This window comes from Mustelus asterias, chromosome 15, assembly GCF_964213995.1.
Source record: "Mustelus asterias chromosome 15, sMusAst1.hap1.1, whole genome shotgun sequence".
Lineage (NCBI taxonomy): Eukaryota > Metazoa > Chordata > Chondrichthyes > Carcharhiniformes > Triakidae > Mustelus > Mustelus asterias.
Genome location: NC_135815.1, coordinates 100040880 through 100050419, shown reverse-complemented (window position 1 = coordinate 100050419; position 9540 = coordinate 100040880).

Below are 9540 nucleotides of genomic sequence, written 5' to 3'. Positions count from 1 at the left end.
TGACCCGGGGCCGATTTTACCTTTACAAATGTGATCTTTTCAAGCATGTATCGGATTGCCTTTTGAAAAGTTACTGTTAACTGCATCTACTCCCTTTCTGGCTGTACCATCCAGATCACAAAGCGATATACAGCCAGGACAGTTTGACGAATCGTTTGACGAATAGTTTGACGAATCTACTGGACTTTTATGAAGATGTCACTAGTGCGGTTGTCAGAGGGGAACCGGTGGATGTGGTGTTTTTAGATTTCCAGAAGGCGTTCGATAAGGTGCCTCACAAAAGGTTGCTGCAGAAGATTGGGGTACACGGAGTTAGGGGTAAGGTGTTGGCGTGGATTGGGGATTGGCTATCTAACAGGAAGCAGAGAGTTGGGATAAATGGGTGCTTTTCTGGTTGGCAGTTGGTGACCAGTGGCGTGCCGCAGGGATCGGTGCTGGGGCCTCAATTGTTTACCATTTACATAGATGATCTGGAGGAGGGGACTGAATCTAGGGTATTCAAGTTTGCTGATGACACGAAGGTGAGTGGGAAAGCAAATTGCATGGAGGACGCGGAAAGTCTGCAGAGAGATTTGGATAGGCTGAGCGAGTGGGCGAGGATCTGGCAGATGGAATATAACGTTAGCAAATGTGAGGTTATCCACTTTGGAAGAAATAATAGTAAATTGGAATATTATTTAAATGGAGAAAAATTACATCGTGCGACTGTGCAAAGGGACCTGGGGGTCCTTGTGCACGAATCGCAAAAACTCAGTCTGCAGGTGCAGCAGGTGATCAAGAAGGCGAATGGAATGTTGGCCTTTATCGCGAGGGGGATAGAATATAAAAGCAGGGAGGTCTTGCTGCAACTGTACAAGGCACTGGTGAGGCCGCAACTGGAGTACTGTGTGCAGTTTTGGTCCCCTTATTTGCGAAAGGATATATTGGCCTTGGAGGGAGTGCAGAGAAGGTTCACCAGGTTGATACCTGTGGCTTATGAGGAGAGATTAAACAGATTGGGTCTGTACTCGTTGGAGTTTAGAAGGATGAGGGGTGATCTTATAGAGACATATAAGATAATGAAGGGGCTGGATAGGGTAGAGGTGGAGAGATTCTTTCCACTTAGAAGGGAAACCAGAACTAGAGGGCACAGCCTCAAAATAAGGGGGGCCGGTTCAGAACAGAGTTGAGGGGGAACTTCTTCTCTCAGAGGGTAGTGAATCTCTGGAATTCTCTGCCCATTGAAGTAGTGGAGGCTTCCTCGTTGAATATGTTTAAATCGCGGGTAGATAGTTTTCTGATCGATAAGGGAATTAGGGGGTATGGGGAGCAGGCGGGTAAGTGGAACTGATTCGCTTCAGATCAGCCATGATCTTGTTGAATGGCGGGGCAGGCTCGAAGGGCCAGATGGCCTACTCCTGCTCCTATTTCTTATGTTCTTATGACAGCCACAATCTCATTGGAAAGCAGGGCAGGCTCAAGCAACTATATCACCTCCACCTGTTACTAAGGAGCTCAGTTTCCTCTGGTGAATCTGTTCCATTACGATCCTCGTTCATTTGCATGCCTGCTTTTTACAGATGCAGATCATGTATTGGTGGGTTACTTTAGCAGATTACTGGATGGTTAATGCTACAGAGTACAATATTCCAGGGAATTGATAAAACAGCTCTGGTGAGTTGCTAGATATGATGTGGAGATGCCGGCGTTGGACTGGGGTAAACACAGTAAGAAGTTTAACAACACCAGGTTAAAGTCCAACAGGTTTATTTGGTAGCAAATGCCACACAAGCTTTCGGAGCTGCAAGCCCCTTCTTCAGGTGAGTGGGAATTCTGTTCACAAACAGAGCATATAAAGACACAACCTCAATTTACATGAATAATGGTTGGAATGCGAATACTTACAACTAATCAAGTCTTTAAGAAACAAAACAATGTGAGTGGAGAGAGCATCAAGACAGGCTAAAAAGATGTGTATTGTCTCCAGACAAGACAGCCAGTGAAACTCTGTGGGGGTTACAAATAGTGTGCCATGAACCCAATATCCCGGTTGAGGCCGTCCTCGTGTGTGCGGAACTTGGCTATCAGTTTCTGCTCAGCGACTCTGCGCCGTCGTGTGTCGCGAAGGCCGCCTTGGAGAACGCTTACCCGAATATCAGAGGCCGAATGCCCGTGACCGCTGAAGTGCTCCCCAACAGGAAGAGAACAGTCTTGCCTGGTGATTGTCGAGCGGTGTTCATTCATCCGTTGTCGCAGCGTCTGCGAGATGCCACTCATCAACACCGTGTCATGTCTTCCATTTTTTTAGCTCCTTCACTGTCACAGACGTAACTCTTTTCCACACTTACGTACAGTTTATTGCAGGTCCACTTTCCCTGTTGCATTGGCATTTAGCGAGAGAAACATTAATCAGACTAACATTTTAATGGCAGGAAACATAATGATTAAGTTCTAAGTTTATTCATTAGTGTCACAAGTAGGCTTACATTAACACCGGAATGAAGCTACTGTGAAAATCCCCTAGTCGCCACACTCCGGCGCCTGTTCGGGTACACTGAGGGAGAATTTAACATGGCCAATGCACCCTAACCAGAACGCCTTTCGGACTGTGGGAGGAAACTAGAGCACCCGGAGGAAACCCACGCAGACACAGAGAGAACGTCCAAATTCCTCACAGACAGTGACCCAAGCCGGGAATCTGGGTCCCTGGCGCTGTGAGGCAGCAGCGCTAACCACTGTGCCACCGTGCCACCCACTGAGCTGCTTAATTCTGAAAATATTACAGTCTATAGGTTCAGAACCTGGCTTGACTTCATTGGCAAAAAGGAGACAATGAGGGGAGATGATGGCCTAGTGGTATTATCGCTAGACTATTAATCCAGAAACTCAGCTAATGTTCTGGGGACCCGGATTCAAATCCCGCCACGGCAGATGGTGAAATTTGAATTCAATAAAAAAAATCTGGAATTAAGAATCTACTGATGACCATGAAACCATTGTTAATTGTTGGAAAAACCCATCTGGTTCACTAATGTCCTTCAGGGTAAGAAATCTGCCGTCCTTACCCGGTCTGGCCTACATGTGACTCCAGAGCCACAGCAATGTGGTTGACTCTCAACTGCCCTCTGAAATGGCCTAGCATCCAGATCAAGGGCAACTGGGGATGGGCAATAAACACTGGCCAGCCAGCGAAGCCACAAATGAATATTTGCCCATCACTGGCTCAAGAGTTCCAAGAGCTTTTCTTGAGATCCAGTTGGAATGGTTCCAGGTACTGGCCAATAAAACCAGGTTGCACCTTGCTCACCTCTTAATCCAACCGTTGACTGAACTAATCAGGGGTCGAAACCCGAAAAGGATAAAGCTAATGTGCGTAACTAAAGACCTTTTTTAATTATCTGGAGCAATAAATATAAGATTCGTTGCTTGGAGTTGTATAAAAACAGGGCATGGTGTGTGCCTAGAAATGTTACTGAATAAGTACCCTGCTTATTAGTTGTTAAGTTGAGTCAAGATGCTGAAGGAATTGAAAGGAATCAATATCGTTTACATTAAAGTCTCGGAGTTCCTGAAATGGTTTCAATATGTTGTTTGAAACAAATGCATAAATCTCCAAACCCTTTTGTAAAACCACATCCTGGACCCACAGCACTCAGTAACAAAGCAAAATATAATTTTATCTCATCTGGAGCCATAACAAATTGTGATTTTGGTGAATTGAGATACTTTTGGATAACCTCCCAGGTTTTCAAGGCCTGTCCGATAATTAGATAATTACTAATCCCTGGAAAGATTTCTCATAAAACCGGAGAAATGATAATCAGAGGGAACAGATATCTAAGCTGCCCAGTGTTAGCCACAAACATCCTTAATGAGGAATAAACCACTGGATAGGAACATAAGAAATAGGAGCTGTAGGCCATTCAACCCATCGAACTAGCTCCGGCATTCAATAAGATCTTCTACCTTAATTCCACTTTACCACTCTCTTCCCATCTCCTTAATTCCCTTAGTGTCCAAGATGCTATTGCCCTCAGTCTTGAATAGAGTAAAATCCATAGAATGCTCCTAAAGGACACCATTTGGCCCATCGAGACTGCACTGACAACAATCCCACCCAGGGCCTATCCCTGTAACCTCACATATTTACCCTAGTTCCCGTTGACACTAAGGGACAATTTAGCATGGCTAATCAACCTAACCCACATATCCTTGGAGTGAGGGAGGAAACTGGAGCACCCGGAGGAAACCCATGCAGACATGGGGAGAATGTGCAAACTCCACACAGATGGCCACCCAAGGCTGGAATTGAACCTGGGTCTCTGGTTCTGTGAGACAGCAGTGCTAACCACTGTGCTACCGTGCCGTCCCAAATCTTCAACCTTAACTTTACCACTCTCTTCCATCTCCATAATTCCTTTAGTGTCCAAAATGTTCAGCCTTGAATAGAGTAGAATCCATAGAATCATAAAAGCGCAGAAGGAGGCCATTTGGCCCATCGGGTCTGCACTGACCCTCTGAAAGAACACTTTACTCAGGCCCACTCCCCTGCCCTATCCTCATAACCCTGCACATTTACCATGACTAATCCACCTAACCCGCACATCTTTGGAGTGTGGGAGGAAACCGGAGCACCCGGAGGAAACCCACGCAGACACGGGGAGAACGTGAAAACTCCACACAGAGGGCGGGATTTTCTGGCCGCACTCGCCCCAAATTCGGAAAATGCTGGCCGAGATCAACACCCCCCCCTCCTGCCACCCCGCATCCCCCCCTGCCCCCCCACACCTCCCCACAACCCCCCCACCCTCCCCCCCCACCCCTCCCCCTTCCCGCCACCCCCCCCTTCCCCCCCCGCCTACTACAATTCCCGTGGGGGCTAGGATGGGAAAATTCTGTTGAGAGAGTCACCCAAGGCTGGAATATTGAACGACTGATTATCCACAACTCTCTGAGAAAAATATCCCAAAGATTCACAACCCTCCGAGTGAAGAAATGTCTCCTCATCTCAGTCTTAAAGGTCGACCGCTCATTCTGGGACTGTGCCCCCTAGTTATAGACTCTCTGGCCAAGGGGGAAATGGCATCTGCCCCATCAAAACCTCTGAGAATTTTAAACATTTTAATGAGGTAACCTCTTATTCTTCAAAGCTCCAGAAAACCTAGAGGCACCATGCAACCAAAGTCCGTTCAAAATCTCTATTGAGATCCTCAGCTGAATGCTAATTTTAATTCCAGCTACAAAATAAACCAAGCTGATGAAGTCCGGGTTTTCCTCACACTATAAGATTTAATTAGTAAACAGAAAAATAAACTTTGATCTGCGCTCGCAACCTCCAGGGAAAGTAACAATTATATTCTTTCAATTAAGGGAATATAAGGGTGCTTGTTCATCTGCTGAGCGGCCCCCTCCTGTTGCTGTATCACTCTTTGACTCTACGTTTAACTCAATACTCTCAATAACGTGGAGTTGAGATTTAATGCTCTCAGGGCAATGAGGAATTGTGGGTAAATTGGCCTTACTTTCACTGTCTCAACTCCAACTCCCCACACTATCCCTTCATCCATCAACCTATCTATCAACCTGTGTCAGAATATTCTCCATGACTTAGCATCTATAGCTCTGTGGAATATCTACAGCAAATAAGAGAACTTCAAATATTTGCAACTCTTTGAGTGAAGAAATTTCTCCTCACCTCAGCTAGATAGTCAATATCTTTTCCCAAAGGTAGGGGCATCCAAAACTAGAGTGCATAGGTTTAAGGTGAGAGGGGAGAGATACAAAAGGGTCCAGAGGGGCAAAATTTTCATACAGAGGGTGGTGAGTGTCTGGAATGAGCTGCCAGAGGTAGTAGTAGAGGCGGGTACAATTTTCTATTTTAAAAAGCATTTAGACAGCTACATGGGTAAGATGGGTGTAGAGGAATATGGACCAAATGCAGGCAATTGGGACTAGCTTAGTGGTTAAAAGAAAAGGGCAGCATGGACAAGTTGGGCTGAAGGGCCATGCTGTAACCCTCTATGACTCCAAATTGGTCAACCTCTTATCCTGAGACTGTTTCCCCCCCACAGCCAGGGAGAAACTTTTCCCAGCATTCACCCTGTCAATTTGTTCAAGACTTCTTTGTGTTTCAATGGGATCACCTGTCAGTTTTATAAACTCCGAGGAGTATTATCTTAGGCTGGGATTCTCCAGTCCCGCTGCAGCAAATGGAAATTTGACCGAGTGCCAAATTCTCCATTCTCACTGGTGATGTGGGCTGGGTTTGGAGAATCCTGGCCCTAGTATACTCAATCTGTTGCATACACTCAAAGACAAAGTATACCTTTCCTTAGGAAAGTGGACCAAACTGTACGTGCAATGTACAGGCCATTTGGCCCCTCTGGTCTGTGCTGGTGTTTACATACACCTCAGAAAATAGGTGGAAAAGTAAAAGGATTGAGGGATGCAGGTAAACAAATCATTAAAAGCAGCATCGCAGGTCAGCATAACTAAAATTGCTTACAAAGCACTGAGATTTATTTGGGGGGGGTGGGGGGGGGGGGGGGGGGGAGAATTCCCCAGCAGTAAAGTTAAACTGATATAGGAGCCTGGTCAGGCTACATTCATCTATGCACTCTTCTGCTGTCCATATTATTAAAGGATTGGAGAAAGGGCAAAGAAATTACAAGGGGGGGCATCAGAACTGAGTGATTGTAGCAATTGGGAAAGATTGTCCAGGTTGGGGCTTTTTTCTTTACAGGTGGCCCCTGACAGCGATTATTGAAATTCTGAATAGGCTGGACAGGCTGGATGTGGAGAAAATGTTTCAACCTGTCACAATTCAGATGTTCATTTAATCCCAGGAAAGGGAAGCTACTTGTCCCAGAGCTCAATGCAATCTGTGGTGGCACAGTGGCACAGTGGTTAGCACTGCTGCCTCACAGCGCCAGGGACCCGGGATCGACTCCCATCTTGGGTCACTGTCTGTGCGGAGTCTGCATGTTCTCCCCGTGTCTGCGTGGGTTTCCTCCGGGTGCTCTGGTTTCTTCCCATTGTCCGAAAGACGTGTTGGTTAGGGTGCATTGGCTACGCTAATTCCCCCCTCAGTGTACCCGGCGCCGGAGTGTGGCGACTAGGGAATTTTCACAGTAACTTCATTGCAGTGTTAATGTAAGCCTACTTGTGACACTAATAAATAAACTTGGCCATGTATTGATTTTTCGATTTGATTAGGTTTATTATTGTCACCTGTACAGAGATCCAGTGAAAAGTACTGTTTTTTGCGCCCTATACGGACAAAGCACTGTCTGTGCAGAATCTGCACGTTCTCCCCGTGTCTGCCTGGGTTTCCTCCGGGTGTTCTGGTTTCGTCTCAGTCTGAAAGACGTGCTGGTTAGGTGCGTTGGCCGTGCTAAATTCTCCCTCAGTGTACCCGAACTGGCGCCGGAGTGTGGCGACTAGGGGATTTTCACAGTCACTTCATTGCAGTGTGAATGTAAGCCTACTGTGACTAATAAATAAGCTTAAAACTCAATGCAACCTGCTGCCGTCATGGTCATTCCAATCTATGAGCCGTACATTCCACTGTGCAGAGATCGGCCTGGATCCAGATTCCACGGTATGATTACAGTCTTAAACAGTGTCAAGAGGTTTTCATCTCAGATCAATAACACAGAGAGGCAGGGACAAACAGAGACTCATTAGCATCATCTAAGTAAAGCAAAGTTTATTTATTAGTGTCACAAGTAAGGCTTACATTAACACTGCAATGAAGTTACTGTGAAAATCCCCTAGATTCAGATATCAACATATCAGCCCTATAATTATACCATGGGAAAAATAGCATTTGAAGCTCAACCACTGACAGCTGAAAGTTCCCCCTACGGTATTTATACAGAGATATGAACAGTTTGAAATAAATCCAGTATCTTTGTCACAGAGAAGCATTTTCAGGGACTGTTCTCTCTGTTTAAGTCTTTTTCCCTGGGACTTAATGGTATCCATCGGAGGGACGAATGTGTTTTCAACTTAAAGCTGCTAATGATTATGAAACTAATTATGTTTTATAAAATACACCCAATTGAAACCTGCATCCGGGAGACAGATTCCCACCTGCCATGTGTTAGCTTAACTCAGGAGGTAAGACTGATGTCTCAAGCGTTAAAAAGTACCTGGATGAGCACTTGGCATGTCATAACATTTAGGGCTATGGACCAAGTGCTGGTAAATGGGATTAGGTGGGAGGGTAGCAGTGGAAGGGTGCGTTTCTGAATGGAGGGCTGTGACAAGTGGCGTTCCTCAGGGATCAGTGCTAGGACCTTTGCTGTTTGTAATATATATAAATGATTTGGAGGAAAATGTAACTGGAATAATTAGTAAGTTTGCAGACGACACAGAGGTTGGTGGATTTGTGGATAGTGATGAGGACCATCGGAGGATACAGCAGGATGTAGATCAGTTGGAGACTTGAACGGAGAGATGGCAGACGGAGTTTAATCCGGACAAATGTGAGGTAATACATTTTGGAAAGTCTAATACAGATAGGAAATATACAGTAAATGGCAGAACCCTTAAGAGTATTGATAGGCAGAAGGATTTGGGTGTACAGGTACACAGGTCACTGAAAGTGGCAATGCAGGTGGAGAAGGTAGTCAAGAAGGCATACGGCATGCTTGCCTTCATCGGCCGGGGCATTGAGTTTAAAAATTGGCAAGTCATGCTGCCGCTTTATAGAACCTTAGTTAGGCCGCACTTGGAATATAGTGTTCAATTCTGGTCGCCACACTACCAGAAGGATGTGGAGGCTTTGGAGAGGCTACAGAAAAGATTTACCAGGATGTTGCCTGGTATGGAGGGCATTAGCTGTGAGGAGAGATTGGAGAAACTTGGTTTGTTCTCACTGGAGCGACGGAGATTGAGGGGAGACCTGATAGAAGTCTACAAGATTATGAGAGGCATGGACAGAGTGGATAGTCAGAAGCTTTTTCCCAGGGCGGAAGAGTCAATTACTAGGGGGCATAGGTTTAAGGCGCGAGGGGCAAGGTTTAAAGGAAATGAACGAGGCAGATTTTTTACACCGAGAGTAGTGGGTGCCTGTTCCTGTGCTGTAATTTTCTTTGTTCTTTGTTAGGTGTTTCTTGCGTGTTGGTGCAGACTCGATGGGCCGAAGGGCCTCTTCTGCACTGTATGATTCTATGATACTAACACTACGGCGATCATTCATTATCATACTGCTTGGGCCATTGTCCATTTGCTATGATTGAATTTTAAACATTACCCAAGTTCCTTGTCACTTCTATTTAATACTTCCTTGATATTACAGTCATACTTTCTCCTAACACACGCTCATTCGAGAAACATTGGAGCAGGGAGATCAGAAGAAGGCCATTTTGCCCCTGAAGCCTGTTACGTTATTCAATGAGATCACGGCTGACCTGTGATCTACCTCCTTATATCCACCTGTGTCTCATATCCTGGAATATCTTTGGATTGAGAAAAAAATCTATCAATCTCCGATGTAAAATTAACAGTTGATTAAGCTTCAATTACCATTTGTGGAAGAGAGTTCCACAACACGTT